This window comes from Ovis aries, chromosome 24 (genome assembly GCF_016772045.2).
Source record: "Ovis aries strain OAR_USU_Benz2616 breed Rambouillet chromosome 24, ARS-UI_Ramb_v3.0, whole genome shotgun sequence".
NCBI lineage: Eukaryota > Metazoa > Chordata > Mammalia > Artiodactyla > Bovidae > Ovis > Ovis aries.
The window spans coordinates 22,618,417-22,642,041 of NC_056077.1; the positions used below are offsets into that span (position 1 = coordinate 22,618,417).

At 43.3% G+C, this 23,625-nt stretch overlaps 1 long non-coding RNA gene across 2 annotated transcripts; it reads right to left on the reverse strand.

Annotated features, from left to right (window-relative positions):
• Positions 1-407: 407 nt before the first annotated feature.
• LOC121817798 (uncharacterized) lies at positions 408-22,305 on the reverse strand. Of its 2 annotated transcripts, XR_009598298.1 has the most exons (4): positions 21,979-22,281; positions 17,793-18,002; positions 16,936-17,259; positions 408-2,841 (listed from the first exon to the last, which is right to left on the reverse strand). It is a non-coding gene; the product is annotated as an uncharacterized LOC121817798 (long non-coding RNA). The 2 variants fall into 2 exon arrangements; XR_006057841.2 differs by lacking the exon at positions 408-2,841 and having other exon boundaries at positions 13,849-17,259; positions 21,979-22,305.
• Positions 22,306-23,625: the final 1,320 nt, after the last annotated feature.

The window sequence follows — 23,625 nt, forward strand, 5'->3', positions numbered from 1 at the left end:
GCTCCTCTAGGGTGCACAGCTGGTGAAATTCATTGGGTTCTGAGATGTTCTGTGAGTGAGTGGATCAGTGCTTATATTGTGAATTGCCAGGAAGCTCCCATTTGTCTCCAGAATGTTTGTGCTTTGGACCAGAGCAGGGATTGTAATAATCTTATTTGTCTTGTCCATTCTCTCAATCTGAGCTGTGTAGCATAGTAATCAGCAACGATAGGTAGGTATTTAAACTGAAATGAATTAAAATTAAATGTAACTTAAAATTCAGCTTCTCAGTCTCATTAGCTACATTCCAAGTGCTTAATAGCATTTATGCTCAGTATATCAGTGTTTCTCCACCTTTTTTTTTTTTCACTATTGCTTCTTCTAGGAGTCTTTTTAGGCATTTTCCCCCCCTAGTTTCCACCCCCCCCACCATGAAATTTTAGTAGCACAGGTATAGTATACGTATATGTCATGGTCTGTGCACTTGTTGGAAAAGAATTTCCAGACAAGAGGCAGAATGAGAGGAGAACAGAGTTTATCAGAGCGGAAGACACTGTTAGAGGGCTTCTCTAGCAGCTTGGAGAGTAAAGAAGCTGCCTGCAATGTAGGAGACCTGGGTTTGATCCCTGGGTCAGGAATATCCCCTGGAGGAGGGTATGGCAACCCACTCAAGTATTCTTGCCTGGAGAATTTCATGGACAGAGGAGCCTGGCAGGCTACAGTCCATAGGATCACAAACAGTCAGACACGACTCAGCAACTAACACTTTCACTTTCACACTGTTAGAACAGTGGATGGGCTCCAGGGAGAGCCAGGCCAGATATGGGTCTTTGGTCTGTTTTTATAGCCAGGCGATAGGAATGGGCTTGCCAGTCATTTGCTGATTGGGTGAGGTATATACACATTCCCTACATAGGGTGAGAGAAGAGTTAGCCAAATACATTTCCTTAGGTAGGTAGCAGGGTAGGAGGGGACAGGCCATACTACTCAGGAGGGCTTAAATATTCTGCAACAGTTACAACATGGCAGAAACGGAGATAAGGGTCCGGCTTTTTCTGTTCCTGCATTCAAGACCCTTCTCGCTCATCTTGTTCTCTTGTCCTCAGGGCACCACAGTATCTTGTGTTTCATACATAAAAACAGCAAGATTTGTTTTGCCTCCCCCTCACCCCCCACAACTAGGAACAAATGTTTGCCCCGCCGGAGGCGGTAACATCCTCATCATGCCTGGGCTGGGGCTTCCCTGGTGGCTCAGCGGTGCTGAGCAACTAAGCCCGTGCACCACAACTATTGAGCCCGTGCTCTAGAGCCTACAAGCCACAACTGCGGAAGCCTGTGCACCCTAGAGCCCCTGCTCCACAACAAGAGAAGCCGGAGCACCGCAACTAGAGAGTAGACCCTACTCGCCTCAACTAGAGGAAAGCCCGCACAGCAACGAAGACCCAGCACAGCCAAAATAAACAAATAAAAAAAATTTTTTTTTCAGAAACAAGTGTGATCAGAAGCATGTAGGGTTCCCTGAGACCTGAAAAATAAAGAATGCATGTGCTATACAAACCAGGGCCAAGATTAAGGTGAGTTACCATCTGTTCAAAATTTAAGGAGGCACTGACTCCCAGAATTGTACAACTGAAGTGTCAGCATCTGAAAGCAAGAGCTTCCTTAAATTTTGCACCCTGCATGCCTCACTTGCCTCATTCTAGTTCTGGTCCTTATATGAGCATTTCCCATTGGAAAATTAACGGAGAAAGAAATCTTATTACAGTGGGGTCAGGAGGCCAGAAGGGGGAGCTCTCACGAATGTACCTTTCAGCATCAATACAGATTCCCAACAGGAAGAGACTTACCTTGCATCTCCAGCCGGAAGCGATGCTACTTTACTACCACCAGCAGGAGGAAGAGAGATCTTCTCCTTACCTGGCAACAGCTCAGCCAATGAGAGACTGTCACATATCAGCCAATGGCAAGCCACTATATTCCAGTTCCCAGCTTCCTGCAGTGGACATAACAGCCCCTCCCAACTTCCCTTCCTCCTCTATAAGAGAGTGTCCCCTCCTTTTCAAATTTCATTTGATTAATTTATTTTTGGCCGGGTTGGATTTTCGTTGCTGAGTGTGGGTTTTCTCTAGCTGTGGTGAGCTGGGGCTCCTCTCCAGCTGCGGTGCTCGAGCTTCTCATTGCAGTGGCTTCTCTTGTTGCAGAGCAGGGGCTCCAGTGTGCTTTGGCTTCAGTAGTGGCAACGCGGGGCAGCATGTGGAATCCTCCTGGACTAAGAATCAAACCCATGTTCCCTGCATTGGCAGGCTGATTCTTAATCACTGGGCCACCAGGGAAGTCCGAGTTTCCCCTCCTTTGCGTTACAAAGCTTGCGTGTGGTTTGCCATAGTCCTAAATTGCAAATCTTTGCTATTCCCAAGTAAACTTGTTTTGCTGGTAAAATAAGTGATTGTTTTCTTGTTTTAGGTTAACACAATCATCACAGAAATTTCTATCAGATTAGAATTTTAGAAAAGTAGAACCAAGAGAGATAGAGGAAGGAAAGTCAGAATATTTTATATTAATGCATGTATATAGAATCTAGAAAGATGGTACTGATGAACCTATCGGCAGGGCAGCAATGGACACACAGACATAGAGAACAGACTTGCGGGCACAGTGGGGGAAGGAGAGGGTGGGATGAATTGAGAGAGTAGCACGGAAACATACAGTGTGCATGTGTGCATGGTAAGTCACTTCAGTCTTGTCCGACTCCTTGTGACCCTGTGGACTGTAGCCACCAGTCTCCTCTGTTCATGAGATTCTCCAGGCAAGAATACTGGAGTGGCTCTGGCATAAATCACAGCACGATCCTCTTTGACCCACCTGCCAGAGTAATGGAAATAAAACCAAAAATAAACAGTTGGGACCTAATTAAACTTAAAAGCTTTTGCACAATGAAGGAAACTGTAAGTAAGGTAAAAAGGCAACCTCCAGAATGGGAAAAAATAATAGCAAACAAAACAACTAAGAATTACGCTCCAAAATATACAAGCAGCTCATGCAACTCAATACCAGGAAGACATACAAGCCAATCAAACAGTGGGCCAAAGAACTAAATAGACATTTCTCCAAAGAAGACATACAGATGGCTAACAAACACATGAAAATATGCTCAACATCACTCATTATCAGAGAAATGCAAATCAAAACCACGATGAGGTATCATCTCACACAGGTCAGAATCACTGCCATCAAAAAGTCTACAAACAATAAATGCTGGCGAGGGTGTGGAGAAAAGGGAACCCTCTTACACTGTTGATGGGAATGGAAACTGGTACAGCCACTATGGAAAACGGTGTGGAGAGTCCTTAAAAACTGGAAATAGAACTGCCATATATGCAGAGTACATCATGAGAAACGCTGGGCTGGAGGAAGCACAAGCTGGAATCAAGATTGCCCAGAGAAATATCAATAACCTCAGATATGCATATGACACCACCCTCATGTCAGAAAGTGAAGAAGAACTAGAGCCTCTTGATGAAAGTGAAAGAGGAGAGTGAAAAAGTTGGCTTAAAGCTCAGCATTCAGAAAACTAAGATCATGGCATCTGGTCCCATCACTTCATGGGAAATAGATGCGGAAACAGTGGAAACAGTGGCAGACTTTATTTTTTATTTTTATGGGCTTCAAAATCAGATGATGATTGCAGCCATGAAATTAAAAGACGCTTACTCCTTGGAAGGAAAGTTATGACCAACCTAGAGAGCATATTGAAAGGCAGAGACATTACTCTGTCAACAAAGGTCCATCTAGTCAAGGCCATGGTTTTTCCTGTGGTCATGTATGGATATTAGAATTGGACTATAAAGAAAGCTGAGCCCCAAAGAACTGATGCTTTTGAACTGTGGTGTTGGAGAAGACTCTTGAGAGTCCCTTGGACTGCAAGGAGATCCAACCAGTCCATCCTAAAGGAGACCAGTCCTGGGTGTTCATTTGTGGGACTGATATTGAAGCTGAAACTTCAATACTTTGGCCACCTGATGCAAAGAGCTGACTCATTTGAAAAGACCCTAATGCTGGCAAAAATTGCAGACAGGAGGAGAAGGGGACGACAGAGGATGAGAAGATTGGAGGGCATCACCGACTCAATGGACATGGGTTTGGGTGGACTCCAGGAGTTGGTGATGGACAGGGAGGCCTGGCGTTCTCTGGTTCATGGGGTGGCAAAGAGTCGGACACAACTGAACAACTGGACTGAACTGAATGACCCAGAAATCCCACTGCTGGGCACACACAGCAAGAAAACCAGAATTGAAAGAGACACATGTAGCCCAATGTTCTTTGCAGCAGTGTTTACAATAGCTAGGACATGGAAGTAACCTAGATGTCCACTGGCAGACAAATGGATAAGGAAGTTGTGGTACATAAACACAATGGAATACTACTCAGCTATTAAAAAAAAAGAATGCATTTGAGTCAGTTCTAATGAGGTGGATGAAACTGGAGACTATTATATAGCACGAAGTAAGTCAGAAAGAGCAATACCAATGCAGTATCTTAATGCATACATATGAAATTTAGAAAAATGGTAATGATGATCCTATATGTAGAGTAGCAAAAGAGTCACAGATATAAAGAAAAAATTTTTGAACTATGCCGGAGAAGGCGAGGGTGGGATACTTTGAGAGAATAGCATTGAAACATGTATATTATCATGTGTAAAATAGATGACCACTGCTAGTCTGGTACATGAAGCAGGGCATTCAAAGCCAGTGCTCTGGGGTAACCCAGAGGGATGGGGTGGGGAGGAAGGAGGGAGGAGGGGCTTCAGGATGGGGGACACATGTGCACCCCTGGCTGATTCACTTTGGTGTATGGCAAAAACCACCACAATATTGCAAAGTAATTATCCTCCCATTAAAATTAATTTATTAATTTAAAAACAAAAGGCATACTGGAGTGGGTTGCCATGCCCTCCTCCAGGGGATTTTCCCAACCCAGGGATCGAACCTGCGTCTCTTATGTCTCCTGTATTGGCAGATGGGTTCTTTACCACTAATACCACCAGGAAGCCCAACATATACATTGCTGCTGCTGCTGCTGCTGCTGCTGCCAAGTTGCTTGAGCAGTGTCCGAATCTATGCGACCCCATAGACGGCAGCCCACCAGGCTCCCCCGTCCCTGGGATTCTCCAGGTAAGAACACTGGAGTGGGTTGCCATTTCCTTCTCCAATGCATGAAAGTGAAAAGTGAAAGTCAAATCGCTCAGTCGTGTCCAACTCTTCATGACCCCATGGACTGCAGCCTACCAGGCTCCTCTGTCCATGGGATTTTCCAGGCAAGAGTCCTGGAGTGGGTTGCTGTTGCCTTCTCCTAACATATACATTACTACATGTAAAATAGATAGAAAGTGGGAATTTTCTGTGTGACACAGGGAGCTCAACCCACTGCTCTGTGACAACCTAGAGGGATGGGATGGGGAGAGAGACAGGAAGGGGGTTCAAGAGAGAGGGGACATTTCTGTATACCTGTGGCTGACTTGATGTATGGCAGAAACCAACACAATATTGTAAAGCAACTATCCTGCAATTTTTAAAAAAAAGGAAAAAGAGAGAGAGACTTTGAATTGGAGAAAATCTGTTTGGAAGAGCTGTAGTTTGCTTAGTCCATGAGCCTGTCCAGGATGTAGGTGAATTGGTCTCAACTCCAACTGCCCATTAGAATCATCTGATAACTTTTCAAAATCCTGATGCCTTGGACCTAACCCGAGGCCAATTAAGTCCAAATCTTTAGAAATAGGGCTTCTCAAGCTTCCAGATTATTCCAGTGTGCAATCTGGCCTGAGAGTCTCTGCTGTGAGTGCAGAACAATTCAAGTTCCAGTCAGTGAACCTTGGTGGGGGAGGAGGGGTGGAGACTGGGTGGATACCCTGCTGCTTCTTTAAGCAGAAAAAATAGGAAAGGAGCTTTAATTGCACTGTAGAAACAAGGGATTAAGTGGATAAAGGAAGGCTTGGAGTGTGAAGAATGCAGAGTGGTGGCATGTCTAGGGATTCTTTCCTGAGTGGTGCATGGTTTGGACTTTGTTTAGGATGTTAACACTCTCTGGGAGGCCTGACTGGACACTCTAACTGAACACCATTGAAATGATAATTAACCGAGAGGCTCCCAGATCCAGTAAAGAATGTGGCCTTGAGGTTAATTTACTAACTTCCTTTCTGACATTTTTTCAGCAGCTTCTGGAGCCAGTGCCAAAGAGATGTTTGGAAAGGACTCTTGTTAAAATCAGTGGTCATTTTCCATTGGTCCCAGATGAATAGCTGAGAGAAATTTTCATGGCTGGAGTCATGAGCGTTATCTCCTCTGTTAAGGAGGCAAAGAAACACCAGTCTTAAGTTGTCCACAGTCTGGGTGGGAAACTGCATTTAAAAGAGAACAAACTGTGGAGGGGATATTTGAACTCAAAGTTCCACCCACCCTCATCTTCATCCCAGACCCACTTCGAACACACACACACACACACACACACACACACACACACACACACCCCTAAAGAGGATTCATTTTATGCATTAAGACCTGGGTAGAGCAAGACCCAGGGTGTTGGGGGTGGGGTGTGTGTGTGTGTGTGTGTGTGTGTGTGTGTGTGTGTGTGTGTTAGCATCATGCAGAGAGAGCTGTTTGTCTTTTCCCTTTGGATTCTTATTTACAGATTACAATCTTGGTTTATTTCTCTCTGATCCCAGGTCACTATGGGGTTGCAAAGGGTCTGAGAATCAAAAGGGTTCCAGAGTGGTTTGGGGGAAAAGGAAGATTGAAGTAGGTCATTTCGGCTTTACCATTCCAGACAAGGCATGTGTTCAAGACACGTGCCCACCAGCATAACTCAACATGGGGATGACCCTGGAGTCTTTGACCAGAGCTGTCATCAGGCTTCCCTGGTGGCTCAGCTGGTAAATAATCTGTCTGCAATGCAGGAGACCTGGGTTCGATCCCTGGCTTGGGAAGATCCCCTGGAGAAGGGAACGGCTGCCCACTCCAGTAGTCTAGCCTGGAGAATTCCCTGGGGTCGCAAAGAGTCAGACACGACCGAGCAACTTTCACATCACTGTAACAATAACTATTCGCTCTGGCATTTTCCTCTAGGAAGTTGTGAGGTTAATGTAGCACTATAGTCAAGAATTTAGGTGAAGGTTTATTTCTCAGCTTTCTCTTAATTATCTCCCCAGATACAGAACCCACAGATATCAGTGGCCTCATATGCCTTAAGCTTGGAAGGAATTGTTAAGGACATTTACCCCCACGCCTGCTCCCCCTAGATTTCATCCACCCCCATTACCTAACCCAAAACCTTAAATCATCCGAGACTCCTCCCTTTCTATCAGATGCTTTAAGATATCTTGGTTATTATTTCCTAAGTACCTCTCACTTCTCTGCTTTTTTCTGGCATCTCACTTAATGCCATACTACTTTGAGCTCCCATGAGTTCTGTTCTATACTCACCGAAGTCTGTTTCATGTATTATTTGAAAAGCATTTTTAATTGCACAAAGCATGAATATATTATCATTTTTAAAATATAAACAATACAGATAATCAAAAATTCAAGATTTAACCATGGTAACCAGTTGGGGGTGTTTTTCTTTGCATATCTACACAGAAAAAAAATTTTTTTTTTTACTATTTTTGTATGATTTAAAAAAATAATAAATGGTACCATAAACCGTTTTGTTATTTCCTTTTTCCACTTAATATGTCTTGGAGATTTGCCATGTCAGTATATTCAGAACTACCTTATTTGGGCTGCTACACGGTGTGACAGGCTCCCTCTAAGATGACCTGTTTCCTTGTATTCACATCCTCTTATAACCTCCTCTGTGGGTATGCCATATTTTATGTAACAGTGCAGCTTATCATATTTTTTTAACAGGGATACGATTCAAATCGATCACTTAAGCTTCTTCCAGAAATACTTTTTTAACAGAAATCTGATCGTGTTACTCATCTGCTTCAAAATTTCAGCGTGACATAATTAAGGAAGTTCTAGGAAGATGACCCACTGGGTGAATATCCCCAATCCCTCCCCTTTGTGGTCTGTTTTTGGAGCAATATAAATATCAAAATAAGAGCTCTGATGGAAACTGCAAGGTATGTGAGGTTAGCACTTGTTCTGAGAGTTCCAGAGGAGGGACAGCGTGGGGCTTCCTTCTTGGGCTGAGACAAAGATTTTATGGCTTTTTTGAGAAAAGATGTATGGTAGACACTGGGGTTCTCTTGGATGTACTTAGTGGGGATTGCTCCATCTCGCTGACCCCAGGAGACAGAAATTAAAATATCCAGTTCACCTGACTTGATCTCAGAGTGGTTAAAAAAAAAAAAATCTGTCCCCTTCTCAGACTCAGAGGTATAAGAGTCTAGCCACCACCTCCTCCACCCCCAGTGTGGAGGAAAGAACATTTATGAGTTCATTTCCCCCCAATACACAAAAAACAAAGCTATTTTTAAATGATACAAATCATTTACCAAAAACTGATAGCATGTATAATATGAGCTGAGGTCATTTCTGTCAAAGTTATCGTTCTCAACATTGCTTGGAAGACCTTAACTAATGCAATACATTACTTAGTATGATTAAGTAATCCACACAAAACCTGGGAGAAAAGAGACAAAAATTACTTTATATTCATATGATGTAATTGCATATTCAGGAAATCCAAAAGATTCAGCCAAAGCTATTTGAAATGATGAACCTTTGGGGCACTTCCCTGGCGGCTCAGTGGTAAAGAATCCACCTGCCAGTGCAGGAGACACAGGTTTGATCCCTGATCCGGGAAGATCCCATGTGCCTCAGAGCAACTAAGCCCGTGTGCCGCAACTATTGTGCCTGTGCCCTCGAACCTGTGCCCTACAACAAGAGAAGCCACCACAATGAGAAGTCCTCACACGGAGACTAGAGCGTTCCACAATTAGGGGAAAACCCTCAGAGCAGCAAAGACCTAGCACAGCGAAAAATAAAATTAATCAAAAAAAGTAAACTTTGGTAAGGTGATTGCCAGGAGAAATATCAATAACCTCAGATATGCAGATGACACCACCCTTATGGCAGAAAGTGAAGAGGAACTCAAAAGCCTCTTGATGCAAGTGAAAGAGGAGAGTGAAAAAGTTGGCTTAAAGCTCAGCATTCAGAAAACTAAGATCATGGCATCCGGTCCCATCACTTCATGGGGAATAGATGGGGAAATAGTGGAAACACTGTCAGACTTTATTTTGGGGGGCTCCAAAATCACTGCAGATGGTGACTGCAGCCATGAAATTAAAAGACGCTTACTCCTTGGAAGGAAAGTTATGACCAACCTAGAGAGCATATTGAAAAACAGAGACATCACTTTGCCAACAAAGGTCCGTCTAGTCAAGGCTATGGTTTTCCATTGGTCATGTATGGATGTGAGAGTTGAACAGTGAAGAAAGCTGTTGCTGCTGCTGCTGCTAAGTCACTTCAGTCGTGTCCCACTCTGTGCGACCCCATAGACGGCAGCCCAACAGGCTCCACCATCCCTGGGATTCTCCAGGCAAGAACACTGGAGTGGGGTGCCATTGCCTTCTCTGGAAGAAAGCTGAGCACCAAAGAATTGATGCTTTTGAACTCTGGTGTTGGAGAAGACTCTTGAGAGTCTCTTGGACTGCAAGGAGACCCAACCAGTCCATTCTAAAGGAGATCAGTCCTGGGTGTTCTTGGGAAGGAATGATGCTAAAGCTGAAACTCCAATACTTTGGCCACCTGATGGGAAGAGTTGACTCATTGGAAAAGACTCTGATGCTGGGAGGGACTGGGGGCAGGAGGAGAAGGGGACGACAGAGGATGAGATGGCTGGATGGCATCACCGACTCGATGGATGTGAGTTTGAGTGAACTCCAGGAGTTGGTGATGGACAGGGAGGCCTGGCGTGCTGCAATTCATGGGGTCACAAAGAGTCGGACACGACTGAGTGACTGAACTGAACTGAACTGAAGGTGAGTGATAATAGTTAAGAATACAAAAGTAAATATGGACTTCCTTGGCTGTCCTGTGATTAAGACTCTGCTTCCACTGCACAGGGCAAGAGTTTGATTCCCGGTCAGGAAGCGAAGATCTCACACACCATATGGGTGAGGGCAAATAAATAAATATATATATAAAATTTTCTTCATGCCAGCAATAAAGAGTAAGACATGAAAATCATCTCAACTGTGGTGGATAGAATAACACCCTCCCCCAAAGGTATCCACAAAGTAATCTTCAAAACCTGTGAAAGTGAAAAGTGAAAGTCACTCAGTCGAGGCCAACTCTTTGTGACTCCATGGACTCTTTGTGAGTCCATGGAATTCGCCAGGCCAGAATACTGGAGTGGGTAGCTGTTGCCTTCTCCAGGGCATCTTCCCAACCCAGGGATCAAACCCAGGTAGCCCGCATTGCAGGCAGATTCTTTACCAGCTGAGCCACAAAGGCAGATTCTTTACCAACTGAGCTATGAGGGAAGCCCTAAAACCTGTGACTGTATTGCATTAAATGACAGAAGGAATATTGCAGATGTGATTAAATTAAATTAATGTGACTATGAATAAATTGTCCCTGCTGCTGCTGCTAAGTCACTTAAGTCGTGTCCGACTCTGTGTGACCCCATAGACGGCAGCCCACCAGGCTCCACCATCCCTGGGATTCTCCAGGCAAGAACACTGGAGTGGGCTGCCACTTCCTTCTGCAATGCATAAAAGTTAAAAGTGAAAGTGAAGTCGCTCCGTCATGTCCACCTCTTGGTGACCCCATGGACTGCAGCCTACCAGGCTCCTAAGTCCATGGGATTTTCCAGGCAAGAGTACTGGAGTGGGATGCCTTTGCCTTCTCCGAAATTGTCCCTAGAAGGTGCATCATCGACATGAAGAGACCTAAATTCTCATTAAAAAGTATAAAAAAGACCTGAATAGCTGAAGAGAAATATTCCATTCCTGAATATGAAAGCTTGGTATTTTGAAATATCCATCCTCCACAAACTAACATGTAACTTTAAGAGACTTGCAATCAGGACTGTCAATCTTTCACAAACTAATATGTAACTTTGAGTTGAAATCAGAATTTTAGGGGGAAGATAAGGGGAGTGAGTGGTTTAAATTATTTTAAATTTTGAATGGAAAATATAAGAATCTGAGAATAGCTCCCAAAATAAAGAAAAAGCATGGAGTGGTGGGATTTAACTTCAGTTCAGTTCAGTCACTCATTCGTATCCAACTCTTTGCCACCCCATGAATCGCAGCACGCCAGGCCTCCCTGTCCATCACCAACTCCTGGAGTTCACCCAAACTCATGTCCATCGAGTCGGTGATGCCATCCAGCCATCTCATCCTCTGTCTTCCCCCTCTCCTCCTGCCTCCAATCCCTCCCAGCATCAGAGTCTTTTCCAATGAGTCAACTCTTCCCATCAGGTGGCCAAAGTATTGGAATTTCAGCTTCAGCATCAGTCCTTCCAGTTAACACCCAGGACTGGTCTCCTTTAGGATGGACTGGTTGGATTTCCTTGCAGTCCAAGGGACTCGCAAGAGTATTCCCCAACACCACAGTTCAAAAGCATCAATTCTTTGGCGCTCAGCATTCTTCACCGTCCAGCTCTCACATCCATACGTGACTACTGGAAAACCATAGCCTTGACTAGACAGACGTTTGTTGGCAAAGTAATATCTCTGCTTTTGAATATGCTATATAGGTTGGTCATAACTTTCCTTCCAAAGAGTAAGCGTCTTTCAGTTTCATGGCTGCAATCACCATCTGCAGTGATTTCGGAGCCCCCAAAAATAAACTCTGACACTGTTTCCACTGTTTCCCCATCTATTTCCCATGAAGTGATAGGACCAGATGCCATGATCTTAGTTTTCTGAATGCTGAGCTTTAAGCCACCTTTTTCACTCTCCTCTTTCACTTTCATCAAGAGGCTTTTTAGTTCCTCTTCACTTTCTGCCATAAGGGTGGTGTCATCTGCATATCTGAGGTTATTGATATTTCTCCCAGAAATCTTGATTCCAGCTTGTGCTTCTTCCAGCCCAGAAGGTGCTTCTTCCATCCCAGCATTTCTCATGGTGTACTCTGCATATAAGTTAAATAAGCGGGATGACAATATACAGCCTTGACGTACTCCTTTTCCTATTTGGAACCAGTCTGTTGTTCCATGTCCAGTTCTAACTATTGCTTCCTGACCTGCATATAGGTTTCTCAAGAGGCAGGTCAGGTGGTTTGGTATTCCCATCTCTTGCAGAATTTTCCACAGTTTATTGTGATCCACACAGTCAATGGCTTTCGCATAGTTAATAAAGCAGAAATAGACGTTTTTCTGGAACACTCTTGCTTTTTTGATGATCCAGCGGATGTTGGCAATTTGATCTCTGGTTCCTCTGCCTTTTCTAAAACCATCTTGAACATCAGGGAGTTCACGGTTCACATATTCCTGAAGCCTGGCTTGGAGAATTTTGAGCATTACTTTACTAGTATGTGAGATGAGTGCAATTGTGCGGTAGTTTGAGCATTCTTTGGCATTGCCTTTGTTTGGGATTGGAATGAAAATTGACCTTTCCCAGTCCTGTGGCCACTGCTGATCTTCCCAATTGCTGGCATATTGAGTGCAGCACTTTCACAGCATCATCTTTCAGGATTTGAAATAGCTCCACTGGAATTCTGTCACCTCCACTAGCTTTGTTCATAGTGATGCTTCCTAAGGCCCACTTGACTTCCCATTCCAGGATAACTGGCTCTAGGTGAGTGATCACACCATCATGATTATCCGGGTCATGAAGACATTTTTTGTACAGTTCTCCTGTGTATTCTTGCCACCTCTTCTTAATATCTTCTGCTTCTGTTAGGTCCATACCATTTCTGTCCTTTATTGAGCCCATCTTTGCATGAAATGTTCCCTTGATATCTCTAATTTTCTTGAAGAGATCTCTAGTCTTTCCCATTCTGTTTTTCCCTCTATTTCATTGCATTGATCGCTGAGGAAGGCTTTCTTATTTCTCCTTGCTATTCTTTGGAACTCTGCATTCAAATGGGAATATCTTTCCTTTTCTCCTTTGCTTTTTGCATCTCTTCTTTTCACAGCTATTTGTAAGGCCTCCTCAGACAGCCATTTTGCTTACCAGATACTAAAATTTAACTTATCAGATACTAAAATTTATAAGAAAGTTATTGGGATGATTTGGGAGAATGGCATTCTAACATGTATACTATCACGTAAGAATTGAATCGCCAGTCTATGTCTGACACAGGATACAGCATGCTTGGGGCTGGTGCATGGGGATGACCCACAGAGATGTTATGGGAGGGAGGTGGGAGGGGGGTTCATGTTTGGGAACGCATGTAAGAATTAAAGATTTTAAAATTAAAAAATAAATAAATAAAAAATAAATAAAAAGAAAGTTATTGAAAGCAAAATAGCACCATATGCTATATCAGGAGACCAATAGAGTTTTGGTATTACAGTATAGTTATAAAAGATGCTACCCTTGGCACAGTGGGGTGAAGGATACATGTGACTCTTTGTACCATTTCATAAGTTTGTGTTAGTCTCTGAATGTTTCCAAATAAAAAGTTTTTAAAAAATGATATTCTGAGGATAAAAGGGAACCTTTGTAAAACATATGGATGTGTGTGTATGTTAGTCACTCAGTCCTGTCTGACTCTTCACCACCCCATGGACTGCAGCTCACCAGGCTCCTCTGCCCATGGAATTCTCCAGGCAAGAATACTGGAGTGGGTTGCCATTTCCTTCTCCAAAACATATGGATGAAGATGAACAATTACTAATATTCAAAGAGCTTTCACCAAATGATAAGAAAAAAGATAACTGAATAGAGAAATGAGCAGGCAATTCACATAAGGGAATGTACAAATTGTCAATAAACACAGCAAGACATTCGATGTCTATAGAAGTCAGGGAAATGCAAATTAAACCATTGCGGCATGTTTTTCACTCCTTATATTTACCAAAATTTGCAAGTGGAAGAATGGTGGTGTCCAGTTCCAGCTGAAAGCATTGAGGAATAGGAATTCTACAACCAATTAAAAAAGTAATCTGGACAGATCAATTAAAAATGCAAACTTCCACTGACCTAGATATCCTGCCTTTGAGAATCTATTTTACTGAAATGAAAGTCCCAATATACCCAGGCTCATCTCAAGGATACTGCAATATTTTTGTAGTTGCTGAAAATGAAAAACAACTTGTCAACCGGCAAGAGAATATTTGAATGAATACATGAGTGAAGCCTCACTCATCTGGAGGGATGTCCATATGTTGTTAAGGGAAAAAAAACAAGGTACAGAATAATAAGTACAGTCGGCCTTCTGAAGCCTTTCCCTCTGCATTGGCAGATTCAACCAAACTTGAATTAAAGACATTTGGGGAAAGAAATTTTCAGAAAGTACCAAAAAAGCAAAACTTGAATTTTCCTCCCACAAGCAACTATTTACATAGCATTTACAGTGTATTGGTAATATTAGTAATCTAGAGGTGATATAAAGTATAAAGGAGAATGTGCATAGGTTATATGGAAATACTACACTATTTTGTATAAGGGATGAGCATCTTTGGCTTTTGCCATCCACAGGAATCCTGAAACCAATCTACCATACCAAGGGACAACTCTGGATCTCTTTTTGCAATTCAGGTGAGCTCAAACAAGCTAACGAATCAACCCTCAATAAGAGAAAGATATGTCAGGATACCCTCCCGTTCACTTGCCCTGGCTACTACCAAAATGAGAGAGGACAGAAATTGTGACCTTTTTTCTCCTTTTTTGTTCAGTTGCTAAGTCATGTCCAACACTTTGCAACCCCATGGACTCTAGCTTTTCTTCCAAGGAGCAAGTATCTTTTAATTTCATGGCTGCAGTCACCATCTGCCGTGATTTTGGAGCCCAAGAAAATAAAGTCTGTCACTGTTCCCACTTTTCCCCCATCTATTTGCCATGAAGTGATGGGACTGGCTGACATGACCTTAATTTTTTGAATGTTGAATTTTAAGCCAGCTTTTTCACTCTCCTCTTTCACCATCATCAAGAGGTTCTTTAGTTCCTTTTCACTTTCTGCCATTAGAATGTTAACATTTGCATATCTGAGGTTGTCAATATTTCTCCTGGTAATCTTGGAGAAGGAAATGGCAACCCACTCCAATATTCTTGCCTGGAAAATTCTGTGGACAGAGGAGCCTGGCAGGCTACAGTTCATGGGTTCTCGAAGAGGTGAACACGACTGAGCAAACGGGCAATCTTGATTTCACCTTGTGAGTCATTCAGCCCAGCGTTTCTCATGATGTACTCTGCACATAAGTTAAATAGGTAGGTTGACAATATACAGCCTTGATGTACTCTTTTCCCAATTTTGAACCAGTATTGTTTAATGTCCAGTTCGATAACTTCTTGGCCTGCATGCAGGTTTCTCAGGAGACATGTAAGGTGGTCTGGTGTTTCCATCTCTTTAAGAATTTTCCAGAGTTTGCTGTGATCCACACAGTCAAAGGCTTTAGCGTAGTCAATGAAGCAGAAGTAGGTGTCTTTTGGAGTTCCCTTGCTTTTTCTATGATCCAACATATGTTGGAAATTTGATCTCTGTTTCCTCTGACTTTTCTAAATCCAGCTTGTTCATTTAGAAGTTCAAGGTTCACACACTGTTGAGGCCTTGCCTGAAGGATTTTGAGCATTACCTTGTTAGCATGTGAGATGAACGCAATTATACTGTAGTTTGAACATTTCTTTGGCATTGCCTTACTTTGGAACTGGAATGAAAACTGACCTTTTCCAGTTCTGGGACAACTGCTGAGTTTCCAGAATTTGCTGGCATATTGAGTGTAGCATTTTCACAGCATCATATTTTAGGATTTGAAATGGCTCAACTGGAATTCCATCATCTCCACTAGCTTTGTTCGTAGTGATGTTTCCTAAGGCCCACGTGACTTCACATTCCAGGATGTCTGGCTCTAGGTGGGTGATCACACCATCGTGATTATCTGGGTCATAAGACCTTTTTCGTACAGTTCTTCTGTGCATTCGTGCCACCTCTTCTTAATATCTTCTGCTTCTGTTAGATCCTTGCCGTTTCTGTTCTTTATTGTCCCCATCTTTGCATGAAACTTTCCCTTGATAGCTCCAATTTTCTTAAAGAGATCTCCAGTCTTTCCCATTCTATTGTTTTCCTCTGTTTCTCTGCATTGTTCACTTAAGAAGGCGTTCTTATCTCTCCTTGCTATTGTCTGGAACTCTGCATGCAGTTGGGTATATCCTTTTCTCCTTTGCCTTTCACTTCTGTTTTTACCTCCACCATTGTAAGGCTTCCTCAGACAGCCACTTTGCCTTCTTGCATTTCTTTTTCTTGAGGATGGTTTTGGTCACCACCTGCTGTACAGCATTATGAACCTCTGTCCATAGACCTTCAGGCACTCTGTCCACCAGATCTAATCCCTTGAATCAACCCTTGTATTCTACTGAAATTGTCTGTGTCTATATGTGTGTGCATATGTGTTGTGTCACTCTTCATCTGTGCTTGACTGCCATACAAAAGGTTTTTAATGCTTGCTGGATGAACTTAAATTAATCAAATTAGTTTTTTAGGGACTTTCCTGGCAGTCCGCTGGTTAAGACTCTCATGCTTCCAATGCAGGGGGCATGGGTTTGATCCTTCATCGGGGAACTAGGATCCTTTATGCTGTGTAGCCTAGCCAAAAATATTTTCTAAATAAAAAACATTTTTTTAAAATTTAGTGTTTTATAATGTCTGTGCTCTTTGACCTAACAAGAGTACCACTCAAACTATGTTTTGATGATTTGTGTTTTCAATGGGCTATTGTGGGTGCAACATTTTATAAATATGCTAATACAGTCTGATGGAATATTTTGTTAAAAGTTTGAGACAGTTGCAATGACAACTTTTCAACAGTTAAAATTCATTTTTAGGTTGGGTTAAATACCTGAATCAGTTCAGTTCAGTCGCTTAGTGGTGTCTGACTCTTTGTAACCCCAGGGACTACAGCACCCCAGGCTTCCCTGTCCATCACCAACTCCCGGAGCTTGCTCAGTCTCAAGTCCATCGAGTCAGTGATGCCATCCAACCATCTCATCCTCTATCATCCCCTTCTCCTCCTGCCTTCAATCTTTCCCAGCATCAGGGTCTTTTCTAATGAGTCACTTCTTCGCATCAGGTGGTCAAAGTGTTGGAGCTTCAGCATCAGTCCTTCCAATGAATATTCAGGACTGATTTCCTTCAGGATTGACTGGTTTGATTTCCTGCGATCCTGAACGGGGAATACAAATAAAAAAGAAGTAATTCAACTTCTTTTTCTTTCTCCCGAAGGATGTGTAGAATCAGTCTTGAGCCTATTAGGACTTGCATCCATTCCCAGACATTCCCCTCCTCTGCTCTGCGTTGCAGAAGAGACTGGTCCCTGAAACCTGCATCTCCAGGCTCTTGTCCCACCTGGCTGCCAGCTGAGCTCAGCTCATAATGTCTAGCCCCGGTGCGAGACTGGAGGGCAAACAGAAGAGGGAAATCTGGGTATTTCACTCTCTCTGCTTCAATCAGCTCTGGCTGCTCTGAACCTCTAAGCCTCCATGGGTCATCTCTGCTGTTAATCCTCTTCTGTTGGGTGTTCAGGATACCCAGGTCCCCTTGTATATGGCCTCCTCCCCATGTCTCTACAACCACCAATAGTAAAAACCCCTGCTGTTGCTAATTTTTGGATTACTTCATGTACTGGTTTGCTTTTGTTCTGAAACAAACTACTTTACAACTTAATGGCTAAAACAACAACCATTCTTTGTAGCTCACCAAGCATGAGGTAGCAACTTAGACTGGAATCAGCTGGGAAATTCTTCTGCCAGTCTTGGCTGGGCACACTCAGGCATCCATAGTCAGCAGCCAGATCCACAGGGGCCTCCACTTAGGGAGCTGGCTGGCTGTCATCTGGGGCGATGGTGGGTCCATATGTCTCTCATTATCCAACAGCCTAGCCCAGATACATTAAGTTGGCAGCTGTTTCTAAGAGCAAGAAGGGAAATAGGAAAGACCTCTTGAGGCCCACGCTTAAACTTACACAACATCACTTCTTTCCAAAGCAAGTCACAAGACCTGTCTCAATTCCCTAGGCAAAGATATAGGCTCCATTTCTAAATGGGGGAGAAAAAATCTTAAGGCAATTTTTAGAATCAGCCACACCTTACCATTATCTCCTCCATTGTCTGTATAACCAAGTCCCTTCATAAATTTCCTCTGTGATAAGTACTGGAAGTCATTATTGTTCCCCTAATTAGACTTTGTGTGTGTGCTTGAATGTACTTGAAAGATAAGAGTTAAGGAAAACAGGAAAAAACCTGTTCCTAATAGGTTCCCCTTGAATTCGAATGCTTCTGTTTTAAAAGTTGCCTGCCCAGGCTTTTTTATAATTAATCAACATGACAATATAGATGAATCACAAATTCAACAGAGATGAATTAAGTGTCTATCGCGTGGCAGGCATGATGCTAGGCACGATGGCCCACGGCAGGTGTGGGGGATGATACACAGAGTGAGTAAGGCATGGTGCCTGCCTTACGGGGAGTTAATATGTGGTACACACATATGAGCCAGGCACATAGCCAGTGGTATATAGAGTTTGGTAAGATGAGAAAAATGACCACTATTATAGTAAAGCAGTTCATAACTTAGGGAGATAAATATTGAGTGAGAGTTTTTTGGTCTGTCTCTGCAACCTGGAAAGTAAGCTCCAGAGGGACTTCCCTGGTGATCCAGTGGTTCAAACTCTGCACTGTCAATGCAGGAAGCCCAGGTTCTACCCCTGGTCAGGGAACCAGATCCTGCATGCCACAATGGAAGATCCCTTATGCCACAGCTAAGACCTGGTACAGCCAAAGAAGTTTTTTTTAAAAAAAGAAAAGAAGCTCCAGGAAGGCTAAACTCTTATATATTGTCACACACCACTATTTTTCCATTGCCTAACAAAAGACCAGCACCAGTAACTAGTGAATAAGTATACATCAAGTATAGGAGTGAAAGTTGTATGCACGATGCTCACAGAGCATAGACAAAAAAGTTAATTCTGAAAACAGGGCAAACAATGCCAACAACAGGGGAAATTTTCATAAAAACAGCTGATGTCTAAAATTTATACTAAGATAGAGCTGTCAATATGTGGCAGCAGAGAAGGGGAAAAGGAAAAGCAAAGGACTGGCCTGAATAATATCAAGGAGAATTGGAGGGTGGGCTAACTCCCTTGGGGGTGATGGAGGCAACCCCCTCCGGATCACCCCGTGTCATCATCAGCCACGTGCAGACCCTTGGATGGAGGTGGCTGGTTGTTGATTCTCTGAACCCATCTCACTGAGTAGTCAGAAAGTGACTTGAGGCCCAAACTGCTTGGATTTGGCAAAGGACAACTCTACTTTCCTTCAGGCTGTTGTGAAAGTTCCCCGACCCAGTATAGCTGGGGGCAGTGCTGTGTGGATGGGTACAATGTGAACCTGGGCAAATTTCACCTCCTGGCTTGGGTGTTTTTGAACATGTGCCCAGAGGCTGCTGTAATAAATCCCTTTTTAGAATCTAAACAAACACAAAGGGAAGGGAGAGGACAGCCAGAGGCAATGGAAATGCCTCTTAGGGGGAGATCTGAGTTGACAGGGAAGACATCTGGACCAGAGGAGGAAAGGAATCCTGGCAAGAGTTGGAGTGCTCAGCTCAAAGACCTTCACTGAGCCACCCTCTCTGCTTCTCCAGCAGGAAATAAGCCAAACTGCTCCTCTTTTTCTGCCTGGGATTCCAGAGATGGCCTACGAAAGCTCCACACAGAGCAGCACTCTTTACTGGGAAAGCCTACAACCCCTCCATATGCAGTCAGCCAGAAGGGACATGAAGTCATTTACAGGAAGAGAAACTTTAGCCGTCTTTGCTATTATATTGGTGCTTCAGGTTCGAGGTATTTCAGAGCTTTCAGTTCTCAAACTTGGGGCTGAAATCTTAGAGTGATGCTCAACTTCTCTTCCACCTCCATACTGCCAAACTCTACAGTGTTCCTAACCCATTGAACTTCAGGTTTCCTGTAGGTTAGAGGATATTTCTGGTCTCATAACAGATTATAAATTGGAAATGGCTATAAGTGAGAGGTCAGGATGGTTATAAGAGGTCAGGAGGGGCGGCCGTGAGGAGATACCCTTCGTTCAAAGTAAGGAGCAGTGGCTGTGCTTTGCTGAAACAGCCATGAAGAGATACCCCAAGACCAAGGTAAGAGAAACCCAGGTAAGACAGTAGGTGTAACGAGAGGGCATCAGAGGGCAGACACACTGAAATAATAATCACAGAAAACTAGCCAATCTGATTACACCGACCACAACCTTGTCTAACTCAATGAAACCAAACCATGCCCTTTGGGGCCACCCAAGACAGGAGGGTCATGGTGGAGAGGTCTGACAGAATGTGGCCCACTGGAGAAGGGAATAGCGAACCACTTCAGTATTCTTGCCTTGAGAACCCCATAAACAGTACAAAAAGGCAAAATGATAGGATACTGAAAGAGGAACTCCCAGGTCGGTAGGTGCCCAATATGCTACTGGAGATCAGTGGAGAAATAACTCCAGAAAGAATGAAGGGATGGAGCCAAAGCAAAAACAATACTCAGTTGTGGATGTGACTGGTGATAGAAGCAAGGTCTGATGCTGTAAAGAGCAATACTGCATAGGAACCTGGAATGTCAGGTCCATGAATCAAGGCAAATTGGAAGTGGTCAAACAAGAGACGGCAAGAGTGAAAGTCGACATTCTAGGAATCAGCAAGCTAAAATGGACTGGAATGGGTGAATTTAACTCAGATGACCATTATACCTATTACTGTGGGCAGGAATCCCTCAGAAGAAATGGAATAGCCATCATGGTCAACAAAAGAGTCCGAACTGCAGTACTTGGATGCAGTCTCAAAATGACAGAATGATCTCTGTTCGTTTCCAAGGCAAACCATTCAATATCAAAGTAATCCAAGCCTATGCCCCAAACAGTAATGCTGAGGAAGCTGAAGTTGAATGGCTCTATGAAGACCTACAAGACCTTCTAGAACTAACACCCAAAAAAGATGTCCTTTTCATTATAGGGGACTGCAATGCAAAAGTAGGAAGTCAAGAAACACCTGGAGTAACAGGCAAATATGGCCTTGGAATATGGAATAAAGCAGGGCATAGGCTGATAGAGTTTTGCCAAGAGAATGCACTAGTCATAGCAAGCACCCTCTTCCAACAACACAAGAGAAGACTCTACACACGGACATCACCAGATGGTCAACACCCAAGTCAGATTGATTATATTCTTTGCAGCCAAAGATGGAGAAGCTCTATATCGTCAGCAAAAACAAGACTGGGAGCTGACTGTGGCTCAGATCATGAGCTCCTTATTGCCAAATTCAGACTTAAATTGAAGAAAGTAGGGAACACCACTAGACCATTCAGGTATGGCCTAAATCAAATCCCTTATGATTATACAGTGGAAATGAGAAATAGATTTAAGGGACTAGATCTGATAGACTGCATGAAGAACTATGGACGGAGGTATGTGACATTGTACAGGAGACAGGGATCAAGACCATCCCCATGGAAAAGAAATGCAAAAAAGCAAAATGGCTGTCTGAGGAGGCCTTACTGTGAAAAGAAGAGAATTGAAAAGCAAAGGAGAAAAAAAAAGATATAAGCATCTGATTGCAGACTTCCAAAGAGTAGCAAGGAAAGATAAGAAAGCCTTCCTCAGCAATCAGTGTAAAAAAAAAAGAGGAAAACAGTAGAATGAGAAAGACTAGAGATCTCTTCAAGAAAAATAGAGATACCAAGGGAACATTTCATGCAAAGATGGGCTCGATAAAGGACGGAAATTGTATGGACCTAACAGAAGCAGAAGATATTGAGAAGAGGTGGCAAGAATACACAGGAGAACTGTACAAAAGAGATCTTCATGACTCAGATACTCACGATGGTGTGATCACTCACCTAGAGCCAGTCATCCTGGAATGGGAAGTCAAGTGGGCCTAAGGAAGCATCACTATGAACAAAGCTAGTGGAGGTGATAGAATTCCAGTGGAGCTCTTTCAAATCCTGAAAGATGATGCTGTGAAAGTGCTGCACTCAATATGCCAGCAAATTTGGAAAACTCAGCAGTGGCCACAGGACTGGCAAAGGTCCTTTTTCATTCCAATCCTAAAGAAAGGCAATGCCAAAGAATGCTCAAACTACTGCACAATTGCACTCATCTCACACAGTAGTAAAGTAACGCTCAAATTCTCCAAGCCAGGCTTCAGCAATATGTGAACTGTGAACTTCGAGATGTTCAAGCTGGTTTATAGAAAAGGCAGAGGAACCAGAGATCAAATTGCCAACATCCTCTGGATCATGGAAAAGCAAGAGAGTTGCAGAAAAACATTTATTTCTGCTTTATTGACTATGCCAAAGCCTTTGACTGTGTGGATCACAATAAACTGTGGAAGATTGTGAAAGATGGGAATAACAGACCACCTAACCTGCCTCTTGAGAAACCTGTATGCAGGTCAGGAAGCAACAGTTAGAACTGGACATGGAACAACAGACTGGTTCCAGATAGGAAAAGGAGTCCGTCAAGGCTGTGTATTGTTACCCTGCTTATTTAACTTCTATGAAGAGTACATCATGAGAAACGTTGGGTTGGAATAAGCACAGCTGGAATCAAGATTGCCGGGAGAAGTATCAATAACCTCAGATATGCAGATGACACCACCCTTATGGCAGAAAGTGAAGAGGAACTCAAAAGCCTCTTGATGAAAGTGAGAGAGGAGAGTGAAAAAGTTGGCCTAAGGCTCAACATTCAGAAAACGAAGATCATGGCATCTGGTCCCATTACTTCATGGGAAGTAGATGGGGAAACAGTGGAAACAGTGTTGGACCTTTTTTTTTGCGGGGGAGCTCCAAAATCACCTCAGATGGTGACTGCAGCCATGAAATTAAAAGACACTTACTCCTTGGAAGGAAAGTTATGACCAACCTAGACAGAATATTAAAAAGCAGAGATATTACTTTGCCAACAAAGGTCCATGTAGTCAAGGCTATGGTTTTTCCAGTGGTCATGTATGGATGTGAGAGTTGGACTGTGAAGAAAGCTGAGCACCGAAGAATAGATGCTTTTGAACTGTGGTGTTGTAGAAGACTCTTGAGAGTCCCTTGGACTGCAAGGAAATCCAACCAGTCCATCCTAAAGATCAGTCCTGGTTGTTCATTGGAAGGGCTGATGCTGAGGCTGAAACTCCAATACTTTGGCCACCTCATGGGAAGAGTTGACTCACTGGAAAAGACCCTGATACTGGGAGGGATTGGGGGCATGAGGAGAAGGGGACAACAGAGGATGAGATGGCTGGATGGCATCACCAACTCAATGGACATGAGCTTGAGTGGACTCTGGAGTTGGTGATGGACAATGCGGTCTGGTGTGCTGTGACTCATGGGGTCGTAAAGAGTCGGCACAGAGTGACTGAACTGAACTGTTTAGTGAGAGGGCTGGTACAGAGAATGCAATGAAGCATAGTCAAAGCTATGGTTTTTCCAGTAGTCATGAACAAATGTTAGAGTTGGACCATAAAGAAGGCTGAGCACTGAAGAATTGGCACTTTC